General features: G+C 34.4%; 1 pseudogene; it reads right to left on the bottom strand.

Annotated features, from left to right (window-relative positions):
• Window positions 1-5778: 5778 nt before the first annotated feature.
• Window positions 5779-17743, bottom strand: LOC119508872 (annotated as a pseudogene).
• Window positions 17744-23602: the final 5859 nt, after the last annotated feature.

A 23602-nucleotide genomic window follows, 5' to 3' on the forward strand; every position in this document is an offset into this window, starting at 1 on the left:
CCCCGTTGAGAAGCTAGTGGAGAATGCAGGGGTGTTGGGCTCCCCCACCTAGATGGTTGCTGATGTGCCCACAGACATAGGGTACTAGTGATTTGATGGACTGAGCCCTCTACCACAGGACTTGCCCTTGGGAAGACTGTTGCCATGAAGGAAAGGCTAGGCCTCCCTACAATTGTGCCTAAGAGCCTCCTCCCTAATGCCTCTTTGTTGCTCAGATGTGGCCCTCTCTCTCTAGCTAAGCCAACTTGGCAGGTGAAATCACTGCCCTCCCCGCTACATGGGATCTGACACCCAGGGGAGTGAATCTCCCTGGCAACATGGAATATGACTCCCAGGGAGGAATCTAGACCTGGCATCATGGGGTGGAGAACATCTTGACCAAAAGCGAGATGTGAAAGGAAATGAAATAAGCTTCAGTGGTAGAGAGATTCCAAAAGGAGCTGAGAGGTCACTGTGGTGGGCACTCTTACGCACAATATAGACAACCCTTTTTAGGTTCCAGTGAACTGGAATAGCTAGCAGTAAATGCCTGAAAGTATCAAACTACAACCTAGAACCCATGAATCTTGAAGACGATTGTATAAAAATGTAGCTTATGAGGGGTGACAATGTGATTTGGAAAGCCATATGGACCACACTCCCCTTTGTCTCTTTTACGGATGGATGATTAGAAAAATGGGGGAAGGGGAAAAAAAAAAAAAAGAGAGAAAAGCACCCAGTGTTCTTTTTCACTTAAATTGTTCTTTTTCACTTTAATTTTTATTCTTATTATCTTTGTGTGTATGGTAATGAAAATGTCAAAAATTAATTTTAGTGATGAATGCACAACTATATAAGTGTACCATAAAGAACTGAATGTATACTTTGTTTTGTATGACTGCATGGTATGTGAATATATCTCAATAAATATGAATAAAAAATAGAAAATAAGAAAAATAAAACAAAAAAATAAACTAAAAAAACTTAAAAAAAAAAGTGGTTGTTTAAAGGCATGTATCCCACAGAGCAGCTCTACAAATATAGATAGGTGATTGCATGATATACTTCTAAGTTATGATATTGGTATAAAGAGTGGTATATGGGAAAATCTACCTATTGTATACTAGGGACAATAATTAATAGGAATACCTTATTAGTGTCACACAAATACAAGGACGAATAATTAAGGGCTAAAAAGAGGTATGGGGTGTTTGGAGTCATGAGAATTGTTTAAAATGGAGAGTGATGAGTATTGTACAACTAAGTGATGATAATGTGAAATATGAATGATCGTGGACATAACATATGCTATGTGAACTTAGAAACACCCTATCTGATAAGTCAAGCCCTTGACCCTGAGGCTTGCTCTGGTGAAACTTGTGGTTGTAAAGGGGTGGCTAAGCCTACCTATAATTATGCCTAGGGGTGACCTCCAGAGAACCTCTTTTGTTGCTCAAATGTGGACTTTCTCTCTCTAAGCCCAACTCTGCAAATAAATTCATCACACTCTCCCAACATGGGACAGGACCCCACAGGTGAATGAGTCTCCCTGGCGACATAGGACATGGATTCTGGGAATGAGCCTGGCCCTGGCATCGAGGGGTTGAAAATACCTTTTTTGACCAAAAGGATGGAAAGAAAGGCAACAAAATAAGGTTTCAATGACTATGAGAATTCAAATAGAGTCAAGACGCTGTCCTGGAGGTTACTCCTATGCAAGCTTCACCCAGATATGCCAAATGACCACAGTCCACAGTAGTCCCCAAAACTCTAAAGAATACCTGGGTCCCTATCTGAGACTATAAGAGTTTCGCTCACTAAGTTAATTCTTCACAAACTTAAATCCTCTAGAAAACTCTATGCCAGCTAAGTCCCAAAACCCAGAGGCAATAGCCTCTTCAAGAACATAAACTAGATGTGTCCCCTTTGCTCATAAAATTGACACCCCTTTCCAACATGAACAAGTTAGGGTGGTCACTGCCTAGACATCCCTGAAGATTGGGAAAGTGATTAAACTAAAAGAACAGGTAGCAACAGACAAGATGGAATTTAACAAAGGATTATGAATACTGAATCTCTATATGATTTTCTTCTTCTTGGTTGCTAGGGTATTAGGATAAGGTATTAGAATAGCTAGAAGGCAAGAATTGAAATGGTGGAACTGTAACCCATAGCATCCTTTGAAATTTGTTCTACAGCTACTTGTTAAATTGTAGTTTGAAAGTTATTACCTTTTTGTATATGTATTTCACAATAAGGAAATAACTGAAAATATGAAACTGTAAGTCAAACTTCTTGGAAATTTCATCTATAACTGATTGTTAAATTGTACTTTAAAGTTACCTTTTTGCCTATATATTTCACCATAAGGAAATAACCAAAACTGTAGCATTGTAACCTATGATATTCTTTGAAATTTGCTCACTAACTTCCTGTTAAATTGGAAAGTTATCACTTCTGTGTATATATGCTATATTGCACAATAAAAAATATTAAAAAACAAAAAACAAAAAAATATAAGTATACAAAACAGAAACTAAAAATAGAATTGCACTTTAATAGTTTAGAAAGGTCTATTCATATGCATTGCTTTAGTTAATAATTACAACTCTGCAAGATGGGGAGTTTTTCATAACTCATCTTAAAGATAATAAAATTAAAATTACAGAGGTTGTGTAACTGTCATAGTTTATAAATGAAGGAATGGAATGCTAGCTAGGATCCACTGGTAGCAAAACCTGTACATTTTCTCCTATACCACCACATATATCAAGGTAGACATGGTAAATATTCTGCATTTTATCTATTGCATACTTAAATTTTTTTACAGATGGCTTATATAATTTTGTTAAAGGTACTTGGCTACTAAGAAACATAACCAGGACTAGAATTTGTGTCTTTTTGTGTCTTCTCACTCCTCATAAAGTGTTTGTTCTATATATTACTGGACAATGTGGTGGAAGCAGTCTGAGGCCAAGATTTTCAAGGTCATGAGTATTAGCCAAAGAGGTTTGGACATAATCTTCTTGGGAATTAAATTCCATGGGAGGTTTTTGGAAAGTAAAATAATGAAAATGTTATTTTATATCAAGACTTATTGCTTTTTGGCCAAAGTTCTGGCAAATAGTGTTTTACAAAAATCAGTCTGCCAAAAGTATGCAAGATGATTTGTAGAAGTACAGTACTGAGAGCAGAAAACCTAATGGAGAGATCATTTCATAAACCCAAGTAGCAGGTGATGAGTGTCTGAAATATAGTAGTGGCAAGAAGACTAGATGTGGAAAAATATTACAGACAGTTATGGAAGAATTGATACAAGGAGGAGACTCATGCCATGAGTCTATGTACATAAATATGATACTTTAATATATGATGCTATGTTTTCATGACAGTACATCTGTACTTTTTCCTCTGTAGAATATGAAAAACTGTTCAATGCTCACATATGATATATATATATATGTATATATACCACTATATGGTAAAAAAGTGAAAATGAGATCTTAGCCTAGTTTTGTGACTAAATGTAAATCACCCTTTACTCCCTCATCCAAAGGATTTGCTAAAGGGGAACAGGATTATAAGGAAGGCTTTTTTTTTTCCCCCAGAAATATGTGTTTGGCTGTTAACATTATTAACATATTTATTAGGACTCAGTTACATACTGAGAAAAGCAAACCAAAAGAATATCCAAAGTTTTAGGATATTACCTTATTGCCTAGTGAGACCAAAAGAACTACCCAGAGTTAGACTCTTGACTCTGGATGAAAGAAGCAAAATTAATATTATTTGCCATATTAGATTTTATATATATATGACTGAGCTATAGTTTGTTATAAAGATTGCCCTAATATTTACATAATAAAAGAAAAGGAAACTGATACATTTATTAACTACAATGTGTTATCACCTCTCTGTCTTCTTGACACTTAAGTAGAATTCTACAGGTTGTCCTAACTTCCATTTTGCCTATGTCCCTTTCCCCTGTTCATATTCCATTCTCAGTTATAGCACCTGGAGATAATGTAAGAGAAAAATCTTATAACAGTTCATACCATTTCTCTATTTGGAACACTCCAATGGCTTCCTTTCGCAATTAGAATGAAATCCGAACTATTTACCGTGGTGAAGAAATTCCCTACACACCTGGATGAATGTTCACATCTTTGACTTCATTAATCGCCATCTCTTTCATCAGGCTTTAGCCTCACTGGCCTTTCTGTCCCTTGATTCTTGCTTCATCAATAGCTATTTCCTTTGATATCTTCCTAAAACACTCCTCCCAAAGGACTTTGCATGACTGCTTCTTTTAATAATTCAGATACACAACATGACCTTTTCAGAGGCGTGGTCTCTGATCCTCAATCTAGAGTAGACCCTGAGGAGCACACATATTTATGAAAATTAATTTTTCTTGATTAATAGCTATTTTTTGTTTCTCAGCCTTAGAAAGTAAGCTCCACTCTATGCCAGTGGTTATAATATTACCAAGCACATCAGAAACATTCACTAAATAGCTGTCAAATTGATTGGTTGATTGATTAATAGCAGGCGGTAAACAATAAATAATTATAACATTTCTTTTAATTCCTACAACAAACCTGTAAAAATATTTTAATATCTAAAGAACTTATGCATAGATTGTCTCATTCATATACTAACTTTTCATTGATGGAAGCTGATATTCTGAAAACAATGGAAAGATTATCTCAATATCCAAATTATCTGTTTTAACTGTAATCTTAGATTCTTGCCTTTATATAAAATTATGTGATTTTCTAATTTTTACTTAAATATTTATTTATAAAATGGACCTATAGGTAGGAGAAAATAGAATATTTTATTTGATAATTGTAAAATTTATAATATGAGGTATTTTTCTCAAATGATTTAAAATATGATAAGAGGGAAGCAAAGAAGGAAAATAGAAAAAGAAGAGGGTAGAGGAAGAAGAAAAGAAAGAGAGTTGGAGGGAGAGGAAGAGGGAGAGAAAAACAAAGACAGAGGAGAGGGAATGGGATCAGAGATATAAAAAAAGTGTAGCAACCTAACAATCTTGCTTTTAAATAGAAGAACCACTTAAAAAACCTTATTAATTAGTTCAGTTTAATCAATTTCAACCCAAATTTATTCTGAAAGAGCACTGTTTAGAGCAAACAATTTAAAAGATAAATGTGACATAAAAAACAAAGAGGTTCTTACTTTATTGTGACTGAAATCAATTGTGATAGCAATTGCTTTGGTTATAGTGGCTCATAAGTAATATGTGAAAAAGTCTCTTCTTTACCTAGTTAGCAGCTTAACTTGCCAGGTGTCTAGATGTGGATTTGGCCATAGTATCAGATAGAGTTATTATTTTCTCCCGGTTTATTCATGTTCACTTGTCTGTTAAGAACATCCATCTGCACATCTACAAACACATACCACGCTTTGGTACACACACCATGCATAACCTCTTATGTTATTTTAATTGTTCTAAATTTTATGTTAAGATTTATATGTACATTGATACGTAAGATGCCAAAGGAAAGTCTGGGCTAATAGGTGGAAGCACAGACTGAAAGAAAGATTTGACAGTACCTTACCTATTGGATTAATATTATAGATTTTTAGATATAAATATTAGCAGATGCTAAATCTGGTTTTTATTTATTTTTTTATTTTTTCTCCGTGGTACAAAGTGTTCCCACCTTTATTAATTAGCATCTTGTGTATTAAAAGCAAAGAAACAAAAGACAAGGAGGCAGAGCCAGTAGAACTCCCTGTACAAAGCAAAGGGGCAAACAAGGCAGACAGGGCTCAGAAAACCAGGTGAGCAGAAGAAGGCAGCACCCTGTGGGAGCGGGCCTGGACCCAGGGGTGCATGAGGATCTGGGCCAGGGGCAGCTGCTCTGAGGGCTGGTATCTGAGCAACTTGGAGATCATGTCCTGGGCCCCAGAAGGCATTGAAGAGGGAAGCCTCATGTCCACCTTGAAGATGCGTCTCTAGGTCTCATAGTGTGAGGCACTCCGGAAGGGTGGACTTCCCATCAGCAGTTAGTAACAAAGCACCCCAATGCACCGCAGATCCACTCATTGTATGTCCTTCCTTCAGTCACTTCTGGGGGCAAATAGTTGAGAGTCCCACACATGGTCTTTCTCCTTTTCCTAGCAGTAGTAGGTCAGGGCATCAGCCAACTCTCCATTATCTGACTGTGGCTGCACATTATTTATCTAATGTGTGGCTCTTTTGCAATTCAATTCCTTGTAGAGCTCGCCTCTTAGAGCATATTCCAGAATCCAGTACACCTGCCATATGTCATGGAAGTGGTTGTACAGGCGCAGGATGATGGGGTGATGTAGATGGGTCTGGATTTCAATCCCTACTCCCACCCCCCACCCCGCAGTTGATGCTCCAGTCCTTCCTTCTCTAGCTGGGCCTTGAAAAGGATCTTCTGGGCCACAATGAAGTGGTTTTCCTTGAGTTGAGCCAGGTATACATTGCCAAATTTCCCCTTGCCCAGAGGACACCCAATTTCAAAGTCAGCAATTGTTAAGCCTGTTGTGTTTGCGATGCTAATTTGACTTTGGCCCTCTGTTGTTGCTGTGGGCTGAGTGCCAACTGTCCACTGATGTTGTTGCAGATTTCCAGTGACTCCTGGGCAGAAGGGATGGAGGTGATTGGCGGCTTTCCCACGCCCTTTGGAAACGGGCGTTCAGGTTCAGGTGATCTTGGAGGTTGTACCCCTGCTCCCAAGTTCTGGTGCCCAGTAGGTTGTGGGTAAATCTTTTGACCACCTGCCCTGGCCCAAGGGCTGAGCCAGTAGTTCCCAGCCGATTCCAATTGGATGAAATTTCTCTACAATCTGGTTTTAACCAATAGCAAAATTCATACTGTTCAAGTTGTCTTTGTTCTTTATTTCATCCTCAAATTAAAAGGATGGCTATTTTGTGAATGAGTATTATAGGAGTACAAACTTGATATTTGTATTTAAATTTCATCTTTCTCAAAATTGGCTTTAAAGAGAGAAAATATGATTTATATTTCTTTCCTTCATAGTGTCAGTGATAATTTTTAACATAATTTGAAAACATATGGTCCCTAAAAGCATTCATGCATTTCAAGTTCTATTAATATTTATGAAATGTCTATTTTCTAAAATTTTGGTATGAGCTCTGAACAGGTGAGTTCTAATTTAATTGATAAATAAATTAATTCATATGCTCATTTAACAAATATAGATTAGGGCACTCATCTGTGCAGTGCATTGTGTGGAATGCTAGTGATAGCATAGTGAAAAGGATGGATTCAGATTATGCTACCATGCTGCATTTACTATACCTGGAAGGACCAAAGAGCATGAGCACACAATAAAACAAACCATAAAATGTGCTGTACTGATGTTCTGTAGAACACAAAGCAAACACCTATCAGCTAATCTGATTGGCAGCAAAAAAAAGAAAGTTCTCATCAGGGTGACTTCTTAGAAGTCCTGAAGTTAAACTGAGACCTGGCATATAAACATAAATTAGCCATTTAGAGAAGTAGAAGCAACAGAGGGAGGAGTATGTGCTAATATCTGAAAGGCAAGAGATAACACAGTAGGATTCAAATTAAAATTTAAAAAAGTTTGGAATGGCTATGGAATAAATTATCAGTAATGGAGTGATGAATAAGAAAAGAAAACATAAAGCTAGAGAGTAAAAGGGATGGGTTGTACAGGACTTTGTCAATCTTGTTATCTTGGCCACATTTTATCCCTAGTTGATGTCAAAGCCATTGAGAAGTTTGTGTAAAGGCCAACGTGAACAGATTTTCACGTAAATTTATTTTTTAGAAGAATAAATGGGGGTAGGGAAAACTAGAAGCAGGGAGACCTGTTAGAAAGTTGCTGCAGGTAATGAGTTGGGAGATTATGGGTGGCATAGAATAAATGATGTAGGGACACTGAAGTTGAAAAGAACAATCATTCTCCTACCATAAAATAAAAAATCACCAATCTTACCTAGGATCTGAGAGGAGGAACAAGTTCAACATGGTGTAAATCTGACACTATTTTGTTCTGTTCCTAGAGCTGGACACATTAGATTATTAAAAATGTCATATAAAAATGTGAGTTTATTTTAATTACCTGGTTTAAGTTATTGCACTGTGTACAATATGTTAAAAACTCAGGGTTTCTTTATGCCAGCGGCTTACAAAATATAGACCTTGGATGGCATCAACATTATGTGTGAAATGGTAGAAATGTAAATTAGACACTCTGGAATTCGGGACAAGCAATCTGGTTTAAAAAAACAATTTCCGATGCATGCTAAAGTTTGATAACCACTATTTCAGGAAAGCCTGCATTTGCTTTGTTTTGTTTTTGGTTTTGTTTATTTGTTTGGATTGTTTTTAACATAGCAACTATTTTTTTTCTTAATACACATTTTAAGAAGAATGTCAAAAATTTCCATTCTCAGAGTATAAGGATACTCAAGAGAAAAATAGGGACACAGGGACATTAGGTAAATAATCTGAGACAAAAATTCAGGGACACAAGAATCTGACAATATGGTACTGTGCAAAGTAATGATGACATCCTGTAATGAAAAGGCTGAGGACTTGACTGGAATCAGTAATGCAACTTTGAAACTTTGCAGCTTTACTTTTGAATTGGTCTTAGAGAGTAATCTCCTAAGGCAAACTATCTTTTATTCATATTCAACATAACCTTTGCATAAAATCCAGCATGGTTAAATAATAGTTCTTGCTCTCATATGCTTGAATCTTTCTAGTGCCAAGGAGAAATCAGTTGGAATAATATTAATGTCTACACTAAGAATTACCATTATTTTGTAGTATCTATCATATCTAAAGTATCCAGTCAATAATTTAGCACCTTATTCAACCACTGATAAAGGGAATGGGAAGAAATATATAATCCAAGTTCTTGCTGGTAAATTATTAATTTTCTGTTAGACTGAGTGACATAAATGTTATTTGAAATTACAGACATTAAAGGCCAAATGCTAAGTAATCATCATTCTAGAGATTAAGGAGAGAAAATTCACCTCCTCCTTCACCAGGTTCCTATAGGTTTTTGGAGAGCCTCTAGGTTAAAGAAAAGGATCAGTATAGTATAAAATGGGAAAGTGTTAATAATGTGTTCAAAGAATTTTAGCAACACAATTAAGCCTTATTTGGCTCTTTTTTTCCTTGATTGGTACACTATAAAAAAAGATAAAGCATTATTATAATAACAATAACAAGAGCATTAATAAAAGCTGTATATTTGAAGAATTTGAATAATTTTTAGAGTAGTTTAAAATCATTGGAATTCAAATATGCACTATCTTATCAAGAGACCAAGGACACCTATAAGTTAACAACAAAGACAAGAATTAAACAAGGTGATATAAAAGACCATGATATTGGAGCACTATTTATGGTACCTTATGCCAAACAAAAAAATCCACATCTTGAGGTAAAAGTACATAGCTTTCTCTTGAATTAGTTCCCATCTTCTGTTGCTTTAGTTTTTGATGCATTGGTTTCTAAGAGGAGGTAAAGATGAGGATGGACTTTAGAAAAATTTTAGCTGTTTAAACTCCCCTGAAGTCTATCTTAATACCCTTCTTGGGTTGCTAAGATGGTGAACATACAAATGGCTATGGATAGAACTTCTGAAACACTTATGTAAATCTTAGTTTTAATAGAGACTAAGAAAATTCGATAGTGATACTCTCTTTAGATTAATCAAACATTCCCTTCTAGGCCCTCAATATATTCTCTAGTATTAATTCATGAAGGTAGGTGCATTGTTGGGGTAGCATTATAATTTTCTTTAAAGGAAAATGACATCTGTTCAAATCGTTAGATTTATACACTGACTGACAGAAGGAAATCAGCAAGCAGAGGGAACCATAACTAAATGAAGGTTAGCAACACTGGAAATTTGGTTTCAACACAAAATTGGTGTGCAAAAACAGCAATATTCAATAAATATACTGATAGTTAAATTTTTTTCATACTTATAAAATGTGGTATATTATACTTTTTATGTACCATCTGAGTCATTCAGTAACCTGTGAGTTAGAGACTATATTTATTCCCCTTTTATGGATAAGAAAACTCAGATGGGAGATAGTAAAATGACATGCCCCAAATCCTGCAAAATTTGTTGACCTAAAAACAGGATTTGAATCAAGGTACTCTACTGACACAGTTTTTACTTTTAACCTTTTTACAATATTTGAGGAGGGATGTCATCCAATAGAGTGGTTGGGCTTGTTTATTGTGAGTGGACACTACCCAACATTTAATCAATCATCAAGCAATATGTGTTTAATATATTGACTATAGCACTGCCTTATCCCCCCCTGTGACTTGCTCCCAAATACCCTTCACATTTTTCCTTAAATTATTTTTCTTAACTCATTAAGCCTTACCACCTTACATAGCATTGCAATCTCCCATGTCTGTACACCTCATCTGGCATCATTGCTTCATTTTAAAATTTTTAACATTCAGTTTAAATGTTTGGACATGGTTTCAAAATACGACTAATAGTCTGCCATCATTTCCTTTATTTGACAAATGAAAAGAATTAAACATTAGGTGTTAGTTCACGGTCAAACTGTCAGCCTTGAAGTTGTCTGTTATAATATAACATTATTTTAAATTAAACAATCATGGTATTTTGGCAGTGAAGTGAGAGATTTAGGTTATTCAAGTCAATAATAAAGGCATTTAGACATATCATTTGAAAACATACACAAGTGCCCCCATACACGCATACATAGGCACCCTTAACAAAAAAATTCCATTCTTGTATAATTCATGTCATAAATGTATACTTTTAATTTCTCATTTCAGCAACTCATGAGCACCATTCTAATTAACTAACATACATACATCATTATGTAAATCCAGCTTCTTTTACTCACTGCTCATTTCTTTCTAAAATATGCTTAAAAAGCTCAGTGATAATGAAGTGGTCATATTATTCATGTTTCTCTATTGTACTTTCAAGTTGGATAAAGAAAATAGGACATTGTTGCCAGCAGACTGTTTTGGGATTTTGTGTGTATGTGTGACTAAAGCAAAAATGTATTAGCATTTTATGACAACCCACGGCTTGCTATGCACAGAGACTACTCTGTGAAGACAAATCATTTTACAATCGAAATCATGGTGCACAAAATAACCATTAAGTAAATGAAAGTCTCTTTTTTTGATGAGCACTAAATGTAGGAAAATAGCACCCCAAAATTCCAAGCACTTTTCCCTCTTACATGTAAGCTAATACCCACTAAGTCAAATTTTTTGTCCAAATGCAAATTGAACAATCTTTACCATATATATATATATATGTATATCTAATAATTACTTTTCCACATTAAATGCATTTTATTATATGAAGTCTGTCATTTGATGGAGGAATTTTGCTGATAGCTTTTTCTGTTTTCTCTCTGAGTCTAATGTTTTATCTGCTTTTTTTCACTAAGTCATCAGAAGTAGTTTGACTTGGACATGTTTTTGCTGCAAGTAGGACAATATTGAATGATGATTCTGTTCTTTGGGGCATATTCTTGCCTTTAGCAACAAAAGTAATCAATTTTGTTCTAGTAAACCTTATTTTGCCTTCATCCAGTAAACTACTGGTTTACTGGAGTATTCTTGTGCTTTGAAAAATAATTCACATCTTTGATACTTCATGATGCTATTTGAAGATTCATAAAAGACAACCTACTGGGTAATAGAAGGGTAAATGTCTAAAAAAATCCACTACAGATATTTTATATCATACTTCCAATTCAACACTTTCTTTGTTTTGTTTTGGCTGCTTGTTCAAAACCATGATATTCACAGATTCACTTATCTCACCCATCAAGATAAAAAATTCTATATTAAAGATCGGTTTTATCTTTAATTTAATATCATTTTGAATTATATTTTTACTTACTTTCATCAGTATTTTGCCCTTTCAATTTATGAAATGTTGATCTAATTTAATTGTAGCTCATCCTAGGAAATAAAGCTGAAATTTTTACAAATGTAATCTCATTAAAAGAGATAAACAGGTGGTCTAAAGTGAAAATCATAATGCTAACTAAATATGAACAGAGATAACTAACCATCTCTAGTCATATCATGCATGAGTAACATTTACCTTCATGTTTAGTAAGGGAATCCATGGCATTTCAGTAAAAGTCATAATTCACCTCATATTTCAAATTGGTAAAATTTTTATTTTTTATTTTTTTACTGCTTTTCTCTTCTGAAACTACCAAGTTATCTGAGAACCACTTAATGGACACAGGAACAAATTATTCTCAGACTAAAATTTTCGATGGTTACCCTAGTAATGATTATTGTGCTTTTATTATATTAAATCTAATAAAATTCAATGCAACTAAAGTGTTTATTGAGCCATATTTGCATTAGGCATTGCACCTGAATCTATGGGTGCAAAGTCATATTAAACAAGAGACCTTATCAGTTAAATATGGTGAGCTGAACACTTATCTTTATCTCCATACCTTTAAAACCACATCACATTGATTGTAAAGGAAAAAAAAAGGCATAAACTCATAATGAAAAACACAGGAGATGGGATAACACCGATGACGTTTGGAAGCTAGAAAATTGGAGTAGAGGAAATTAATTAGGTGGCTTCTGAAAGCTTAAAATAAAATCCAGTAAGGAAGCCCAGAAGCAAGCTGATTTATACCATAGCAACCCAGGAAGGCTTGAGAAGTAGAGACATAAGGTAAATCTGAAAGTGGCATTTCAAATGAAACTTAAAAGAAAGTTGCTTAAAGATATGTATAAAGCACAATTAGACATTGTATTAGTTTCCTAGGGCTGCTGTAACAAAACAACATAAACTAGATGGCTTAAAAGAACAGAAGCTTACTGTTTCACGGTAATGGAGTCTGAAATCAAAGTGTTAGCAGGGTCATGCTTCCTATTTCATCTGTAGGATAATCTGTTTTTATGCCTCTCTCTCGGCGTCTGGTAGTTTGTCAGTAATCCCTGGTGTTTTCTGTCTTAATCATCCCCTCAATTAGTCATCCCTTCAATCCTGTACTGCCTTCAATTGTCTGTTTCTGTCTGACTTTCCTGTTCTTTAAAGGACACCAGTCATATTAGATTAAAGACCGACCCTACTCCAGTATGGCCCCACTTTAACTTGCCTAAGTCCAGACATAAGGACTCTATTTCCAGAAAAGGTCATATTCTGAGGTACTAAAGATTTGGCTTTAATATTTTTTTGAGGGATGGTACAATTCAATCAATAACAAATGGTAAGATTCCCTTCATCTTACCGCACAATTGACTGCACCTTAATCTCTCCAACAGAATATATGAGATTTAATTCATAAGGGGTTTGAGACTTTGGTCTTGGAAACACCAAGCATGGCTGTAGGCAGGGGCACTGTGCTGAATAGTGAGACTTCCTCAACGTAGGTATGGAAGCTCCTAAAATAGTGGCAATCACGTTTATGCCTCAACTCAGGAGATGGGAGAGATCCTTTCAGTGAAATCCAACTATCCATTGAAAAATAATCAGTCATACAAACAATTAAAATTTCCCCAATAAGGCAATTCTGATGGACCACAGTAGCATACATGTCACTGGTCTGGACTTCTCATATACAGAAACAAGTAGAACTTTAATTAACTTTCTAAAGCTGAATTAAATACAGAAAATGATCAATGAATCATAAATATTTATGTAAAAAGAAAAAGAAATAAATGCTGCTCTGGTCTCACTAAACCAAGCTTAAGAATAAGCCTTGAAAGATCGAACTATTTCTAAGTACCTTAATTGCATTCCAGATTGAAGCTCAAGTATATTTATAGATGTGGAAACATATCCAGAACCTTGCAAGATAAAGTTCACAATGTTGGGCATTAATAAAAAATAAGTAGGGATGCAATGAGGAAGAAAAATATGCATCCTTATGGGAAGAAAAATCAATCAATAGAAAGGGACCAAATGTGGCACAGGTGATAAAATTAGTAAACAAAGTGTTGTAACTCTGCCATAATTACATTATTATAGATCTGTTCTGGTTTGCTAATGCTGCAGTTATGCAAAATACCAGAAATGGATTGGCTTTTATAAAAGGGGTTTATTTGTCTACAAATCTACAGTCTGAAGGCCATGAAAATGTCCAAATTAAGGCATCAACTATAAGGTACCTTCACAGAACAATGGCCTGTGGCATCTGGAAAACCTCTATTAGCTGGGAAGGCACAGGTACATGGCTGGCAACTGCTCCAGGGTTCTGGTTTCAAGATGGCCTTCTCCCAGGGTGTTTCTCTCTAGGCATCTTGGGGTATTCTCTTAGTTTCTTCCAGGCAAACTCCAGACTAGCAAGTCTACTTTCAATGGCCATCTGCAAAATGACTCTCTCGGCTGTAGCAGCACTGAGTTCCTTCATTTGTCAGCTCTTTTATATGGCTCCAGTGATTTAATTAAGACCCACCCTGAATGGGTGGGGTAACACCTCCATGGAAATTATCCAACCTAAGGTATTGCCCATAGTTGTTTGAGTCACATCTCCACGGAAACACTCAGTCAAAGATTCCAACCCAATCAACCTTAATATGTCTACCCCTTCAAGATGGTATCAAAGAACATGGCATTTCAGGGGACATAATACATCTAAACTGGCACAATTTTATTATAACTATATTATTTAAATTGTTTTATACTCATTCAAAGAGAAAAGAACAGCATGATGAGGAGATGGAAGATACAAAAAAACTTCTAGAGATTAAATATACAGTACTTGAGATGAAAACATACACAACATGAGAGTAATAGCATATTAAACACTACAGAAGAAAAGATTAGTGAATCAAAGCAAAGCAACAGAAACTCTTCAAAATGAAATATGTGAGCTACAGAGCAAAAATATTGAAGAAACATGTTGAAAAATTTCCAAGATTCATTATAATTAATTCATTATAATTAAAATACTTAGAAATAATATTAAAAGTAACCAAAGCCAAAAAAACAATAGAACAGCATATTTACATTGATAAAAAAAAAAAACCCAAAAGGCTGCCAATTTTACCCCACAAAATTATCTTCAAAAGCAAAGATGAAATGAAGACTTTCTCAGGCTGCAATAGTTGATAGAATTTATCAACAGCAAACATTAAAGAAGTCATTGAAGCAGAAGAAAAAATATATCAGCTAGAAATCTGTATCTACACAAAAGAATGAATTGCAGGAGAAATATTTATTTTGTGACAATTAAATATTAATATAGCTGCATTGAAAATTTAAAGAAATGACTGCAAATATACTAGAAGATGTGTATAAAAATGTTTTAGCACCAGCATTTGTGCTAAAAATTGGAAACAATAGTCCAATTACATTATAATTTTTAAATAACTTGTGGTATATTAACACAATTAAACTGTCTTTTCATAATATGGATGAATCTTAGACACAGAATACTGAACAAATGAAGCTGAAACAAAGTATACATACACTTTCCTTTTATTTACAAAAAGTTCAAAACTGTTGTAAGTGTTTATAGAAGTTAGGATAATCATTACCTTTGAGGTGTTTGGAGGAATGATTGGATGGAATCTAATGGAGCATCTAGGTTTTGGGGTGTTCTATTTCTTAACTGACTGAAGGTTACAAGGCATATTCATTGTGTGCTTCTGCATGCTTTTACTATATTTATATTATACTGAATAGCTTAAACAATTATGTCATAACTATCCAAAGAGGAAGGAGAAAGAAATATATATGTATGTTAGAGAGGGTAAATTATGCTGTTGAATATTCTAAAATTCTTAGCTTTCACAATAATATTTAAATAGGTAAGGTAATATTCATACCTAATATTTTCAGAATGTTAATATTTAGCAATAAATGTGTAAATATATGAAATACAATGAAAAGTTTTTAACTTTGTTACCTTTCTGAAGCACCAATCAAGAAGAGGCATCATGGAACAGGGGATTGATATTTTTCATTATAATTCATGTCTTGTTAATTGTTAAATGAGGAATGACATATATACATTTTAAAAGATTATTTACAATAAGGACCTCACAATGTATGGGGAGATAAATGTTTTTTATTTCTTCATAACAATATTTTCAGTAAATGACATATTGTATATTTGTATTTATTTCTTCAATCTGTAGAGTATAAGCCAAACAAGATCAAGCACTTTTTCACTGTTATCTTTTTGTTTGTGCAGAACCCAGAATGGTGCCTTGTGTATAGTGATACTCTTCAAATATTTGAGCAATAAAGGGATGAATAATTTTAAATTATTACATTAAATGAATTAATTTCATTTAATCAATCAAGTGAAAAAATGCTTTAATGAATAAATGTCAGCATGAAAATACAAACTAAATTCATGTCATGTCAACAGATTCAATGTAGGTTAAATGTGGGTTAGAACAACTGAGGGCAGAGGTTTAATTCCAAGATTTAGGTAGAAGATAGTCATTGCAAGGCATTCTGAGTGAATCTGATGAAGAATCAGTGATGCCGCAATTGCATGTTTTTAAACTTCTTGTGCAATTTTGCTAAATTGAAAAAATGACTACAATAACTGCTCTTATATTTCACTAATTATTTCATTTCTCTAATAAACCATCATTGAAGGAAGCAATGATTCCTCATATCAAGCTGTCAAAGTGGTTTTCAGTACAATGTAATTTCCAGTTAAAATACCATTGGTGCTGCTGGATCACTTCCAACAACATGAATTTCCTGATTTCCTATCATTTCTATCTTTCTACCATTCCCATCCCTCCACCTCTTTTATCTTTGCATGTGTAAGATTGCTATGGCAATTATGCTAAAGTTACGTTTTTTTAAGCCTCTGCTGTCTTTGGCAATTTAATATTTTTCTTACCACTACATATGAATTACACTAACACTTGGGGTTACTTAAGATAATTCTTAAATTAGTAACATAATCACGGATATCCATATTCATTATTAAATGCAAACTGTAAATGATTAAAAGTTTCTCAGCAATGCTTCTCACATGATATCCCCAAGGCCTGTTAATGATGTTTGGATTTAATTACAAAATCTTAGGTGGGGCAGCTAAGCATCAGAAGAGCACCTATTTTAATAAAGGAATATTTTTGCTACTGATCTTTGGGGTCAGCGCATGCCAAACTGTATGATTTGAAATTCTCACACTAAATTTAAATTGAATTAGGCCATCATAAATGACAGCATGATTTAAAAATAAATTATACAAAGTATATACTACTCTATTCTAAGATTTCCCGATTGAAGATTCATAATCTTCAATTAAGAATAATATATGTTTTTAGAAGTGATGGAAAATAGTTTTATATCAAATTCTGGAAAAGAAATAATATGGATATGAAAGCTCAGTTAACTGTGTGGTATCTTACATCTGTCCTTTCCTTAGATTGTGTCTTTGTTAGGATGATGAAATTCTAAAATCACTCCAGTGGGAGGAATCTGGTAATTTTTTAATGTGGCTTGCCCATAGTTTGAAACTAAAGAAAAAAGAAAACCTTACATTATTACAAATGAAAGAACTTCTGGAAAATATGTATCTTTGGACAAGGTTTTATTAGAGATGGAAAAAATGCCATTGGAAATTATCTAAACCCACAGTAAAGACAAATTTGACACTGCATTTTGATCCAATATATAGACTATATCCCTGAGTTTATTTCTGTACAATTCAGTCAAGTTAGCCTAACAACGTGTATTTATTAAGCACTTACCAGATTCATGCTTTGGTTAATCCAATACATATCGATCAAGAGAAATCAAAACAAAACAACAAAAGCATCCTTTTTGCCTCTTAGTTTTGATAATTGCTGTTGCTGACAATTCACCTAATACTATACAGTCAGTGTAATTGTATTTTTTTCTATTATGTTTTTATCCTCTGCCATGTAACCATTACTTATATATATTCATGAAAATTGTAATTCCTTAGCATATTTGACTGCTTTATAACTATTCCTTCAAAAACTTAAAAAAAATGTATATATTATCACGAAAATTATTGAGAACTTTTTTAATGAGCAATGACCTATTGAGGCACTTTCCCTAAATGTAAAAGTTAATTCTATGTATGTGTTAACTTGTTTTCTTCTTTTAACTTGAGGTTCAGTGATTCTCTGCTTTGTGGAATTTTTCCATTATAATATCTAATTAAATTTTTTATCAGGAATTATAGTGTGCTTTCCAATTTCAAATTTATCTGAAACTAAGTAAAGTTGGTCTAAGAGACATAGAAGCCTTCTTAGTCATGCATTTCACCAAGGCTAACTTTACTCTCACAATTTAGCTGGTATTTATAGATTTAGCAAAGCACATACTCCCTAATACAGCTTTCAGGTCTTTTTCAAGTATAATAATCCTGCTGATCCCCTTCAAACATGCTGCACGCTCACCCCCATTATATTTATTTTTTCAATTTCTTTGTCTATACTTCCTTCAATTTCTCTGAGTAGGTTGTTTCCTTACCTTTCCAAGGTGTAGAAAATGTCATAAAATATTTCTTAACCACTCAAGTCAGACTTAAATTCTCCTTCTGCTAAGGGCCAATTTGTATCTGTTAGTACATTAACATTTTTATAAAAAATTATTTCTTTCTATATTGTGCTGGTTTGAATGTATTATGTCCCCCAGAAAAGGCCATATTCTTTGATACAGTCTTGTGGGGCAGACATATTAGTGGGGATTAAGTTGGAACATTTGGATTAGGTTGTTTGCATGGAAATGCGCCCCACCCAACTGTGAGTGATGACTCTGATTGGATAATTTCCATGGAGGTGTTACCCCACCCATTCAGGGTGGGTCTAAATTAAATCACTGGAGCCATATAAATGAGCTGGCAAACAGAAGGAACTCAGTGCAGCTGAGAATGACGTTTTGAAGGGGAGCTACAGCCAAGAAGGACACTTGGAAGAATGCACAGAAGCTGAGAGAGTAGCTGCAGATGAGAGACAGTTTGAAGATGGCCGTTGAAAGCAGACTCTTACTCCAGAGAAGCTAAGAGAGGACAAAACACCCCAAGAGTAACTAAGAATGACATTTTTGAGGAACTGCAGCCTAGAGAGGAACACTCTGGGAGAAAGCCATTTTAAAAGGTAACCTGGGAGCAAGCAGATGCCAGGCACACGCCTTCCCAGCAAAGAGAGTTTCTCCAGATGCCATTGGCCATCCTTCAGTGAAGGTACCTGATTGTTGATGACATCTTGGACACTTTATGGCCTTAAGACTGTAACTGTGTAACCAAATAAACTCCCTTTTTTATAAAAGTCAACCCATCTCTGGTGTTTCGCATGCCAGCAGCATTAGCAAACTAGAACATATATGAAATCAGCATGTCCATACATTATAGATTATTGATTCCTTGAATTCATGTCTCTATTTTCATTTATGATTTAATAAAAATATATGTATCTTATAATATTCAATCCACTGCCCTTTTCCCAAACACTACTCCCCATCTTCTCCACCAAAAGATTAATCTCTCATGCTTCTTTCAATATCAAGGAACACTAATCTATTTTTATTTAATTTACCTTTACCCTTACGTCAATTGCTCCCTTGCAGATAATAGATTTTAGTTGTTTCATGTTGTTTCTCTTATTAATGATATTCTCTAGGATTTTTGTCCATAACCTTCTTAGTATCTCAATTTACAAACATTCCTGAGTGAGCTATCATCTTTCTTGAGGTTTCGACTTCTATTCACAATCTGATTTCCAACTCATCTCCTGAGCTTCATAATCATGTTTAAAGGCTATGTGTCTTCTGGAGAGCTTTGACTGGCTATCACACAGACAGATAAACTCTTTAAAACAGGAATGACTGTCATCCCTCCCTCCCTCCCTCATTGGCTCCACCTCCTCTATTCTCTACCTTGCAAAGATGACCATATGTTGGCTCACTGTGACCAAAGACTTGGTTTTCAAGCTTCTCTTTAACATCTACATATAATCAGTTCCCAAGTCCCATACAGGCATTATCATAGATATCTCCCAAATCTTCTCATGTCTCCAACCTCTAGCTATGTCCTTAATACAACCTTATAGATTTGCTAACTGGCCATTTTGCTGCCAGTCCCATCTGCTGTTGGCTTGGCTTCCACAACTGTTTTATTTTTATTTATAAGCTTTAATTTTGGAATAGTTTTACATTTACCCAAAATATGAAAAAATAGTGCAGAGAATACTTCACTTAGTTTTCCCTAATGTTGACATCTTATACAATGAAAGTGCATGATTTCTTGGCCAAAAGTAAAAAATTAACATTGCTATTAGCTGCAGACTTTATTAAAATTACAAAAATTTTACCATTAACTTCATCTTCCTGTTCCAGGATCACATCCAGGATTCCACATTGCATTTAGTCATCATATCTTAGTCTTCACTGGTTTATGACAGTGCCTTAGAATTTCTTTGTTTTTCATGACCTTGACAATTTTGAAAGTTACTAGTTAGGTATTCTGTAGATTTCCCCTCATTTTTTCATAATGTTTTCTCATTGTTCCATTTCGATATTCTTTCTATGGGGGGAAGAGTAAAATGACTTTTTCATTGTATCGTATCAAAAGGTAAATGACATCAACCTGAATTCTCACTGATGATGTTAACCTTGATCATTTGGTTAAGCTTACATCTGCCAATTTTTCTACTGTGCAGTTTACTGTTTTCTTTTTTCTCTACTTATTCTTTGGAAGCAAGCCAGTAAGTCCAACCTACTCTAAAGGGAAGGCTATTAAGCTTCATCTCCTAGAAGGGAGAGTATCTATATATTATTTAAAATTCTGTAAGAAAGATGTGTCCTTTCTGACCCTTATGTTTTAACTTTGTACTGAGTCTGTATTTTATATATGCTGATGTCAAATACTTTAGAATGACAGACAGAGCTTTCTTTCATCTGGTACTTTATTTCTGGATAATTCCTTCCAGTAACCTATGATCACCACCAGTAGTTTCATTATGTGTGCCATGATGTTTCCAACCACACTTTCTCTGCTTATATTCATCTTGGAATGACCTGCCTACTTGTGCATACCTATTTAGCACCCTTTATATCATTATCTTAACTTTCTCAGGGAGAATTTTCCAATTATTTCTTTGTACTAGGACCACATCCTAAAACCACTTTTACTGGTGCCTCTACCAACTCTTAAAAAATTTACTCATTCAATCCTCAACACTCTAGTCTATAAATTTCTTGGGATCTGAAGCCATTTCTATTCAAATTTTAATTGTCATATCCCAGATTTCATTCCATAATTTTACTTATTAAATATGTTCTTAATGAGTGAACAAATGAATTCCAGGTTTTCAAAAATACCATTTAACTGTATTCTTGCATGTTCATTGCCATAGCTCTGTAGCCTTCACTACAAGAAGAATATGATGATGAAGAAGAAAGGGGGAGGAAGAGAAGGAGAAAAAGAAAAGGAATGTAGGAAGAAAGGAAGGAAGCGAGCAAGGGAGGAAGGAAGAAAAGGAAATCATACAAAATAAAAAAATATCCTTTGTATCTGGAATATAAAAACATAAAAGTCACAAACAACTCTCATTCCTTTCATCTTGGCTTTCTGTGTTATTCTCTATCTATTGTTCCACTCTAAGCAAGAATTCCAGGCACAACAATTGCCTTTGCCAAAGTGGCATTTAAAATTGAACAAGTCAAGTGTAGAGGATTGAGACCAGAGCATTTTTCATTAACATTTGTGTTTGAGGCCATTTGGGTCTTTAGCTTTCTGGACCATGCATGAGCCATATCAGGGTTTTCCCTATGCTTCTTCTTAGCATGCATATTACTGCTTACTAACCAGAGAGAAACACTCTATGCAGGTTTCCTTGTTTTCAAATAATCTGCTTTCTTATGCTATGAGAAATGTCAATGCCACTGACTTTCCCTTTCACTTGTTTTACTCTTCTTAGGTTGCACGTAAATATCTCTCTTCTCAATAATGTTGTAGTAATATTTGTGAGAATCTAGGGATGATTCATTTTGCTTATAAAAACAGCATTGATGTTTATTGCAAAATAATATTTTTCCCTGCAGTTTTAAAGTTTACTTGAAGGGTTAGTAATGATAATTATTTCATAATACCTTGCACTGGCTCTCTATGTATCATACTAATTTAGCATTTTGTTTCAGTGTCATTTTAAGTGTTTTGAAAACCTTTTGCTACTTTGATAAATACATTTTATTTCTTCAGTTACAGGCTGAAAAATTGAATATTCATCTTGATTATAAAAGCAGAAGCTAAATACAGTTGTTATTAAAAGCAAAATTTAGATAACATAAATGTTCAAATGTGCTCTTTCCAAAAATGCCTCTCCTTATAATCTGTTCATTTTCCCATAATTTCTGTAAACCTGTAGCTTAGTTTGCATATTCTTATAAGTAGATGGCTTAAATTTATTCTATTTTTATGCATATACTACTCCACTATAAACACCTTGCATTGGTGTGGATCATTTGTTAGAATTTATAATAGCACATTTTTATTACTGTACTATTAATTAAAGCCTATAGTTTGACTTAGGTTTCACTGTGTAGTGTAGTTCTGGTTAGTCTTTGAAAATTTTTATTCTATTACCATATATACAATCTAACATTTCTCCTTTTAATCATATTCAGATATATATTTCAGTGCTTTTAATTGCATTCATAATGTTGTGCTACCATCATTACCACCATTACCAAAACATTTCCATCATTCCATACAGGAACCCTGTATATTTTAAGCCTTAACTTCCCATTCCCTATCCCCAAACCTGTCCTCTGATTCTGATTCTATGAGTTAGTTTATTCTAATTGTTTCAAAACAGTGAGATCATACAATATTTGTCCTTCTGTGTCTGGCTTGTTTCACTCAGCATGATGTCTTCAAGGTTTATCCATGTTGTTGCATGTATCAGGACTTCATTCCTTTTTATGGCTGAATACTATTCCCTATATCTGCCTTCAGAGCCAGGAACCAGTGGTCAAATTTGTTAATCAAAAGTTCTGATTAGCAATCGGCCATGCCCACCCCTTTTCTTGGGGAAGACGATTTTTACACCCCTTTCAAACAGCAGCATCTAACCAAGGACTGTCCCCCATGGTGGCCTGCCATGAGAGAGAGCAATTTTCAATTTTTTATCATAGTTTATCTACCTTTTCCTCCCGTTCTGCCCTGTATGCTATATAGCATTCCTCTGGCCTCTGGAGTTTCAAAATAGTTGTTTCAGACAGATACTCTCCATTTAATAGTTGTTTTAGTGGGAGGACAGAGTCCTGGAGCTCCCTACTCTGCCATCTTCCCCAGAAGTCTGTTCATGGTTTCTGGTTCTTGAGTGGTTCTTTTAGAAAATTTATCAAATTTGATAAATATAAGTGTACTAATGATTTGTTCAGTTTTATATATCTAGTCACAATTTGATAAAATTTAAAAATGAAATATGGAAATTCATTTGAAGACAAGAAGAAATGGTTTCTTAGACAGCCTCAACCTTCTATTTATTATGTATACCAAAATCCTTGCTAATATTACTACAATATTAGTCAATGTGTATGTAGGTAAAAATAACTCATACTTTGTATTCAACACTGCTGAGTCTATTATTTTCCACACATTAATTGAA

The sequence above is a fragment of the Choloepus didactylus genome, chromosome 14, assembly GCF_015220235.1.
Source record: "Choloepus didactylus isolate mChoDid1 chromosome 14, mChoDid1.pri, whole genome shotgun sequence".
In the NCBI taxonomy this organism is placed as follows: Eukaryota; Metazoa; Chordata; class Mammalia; order Pilosa; family Megalonychidae; genus Choloepus; species Choloepus didactylus.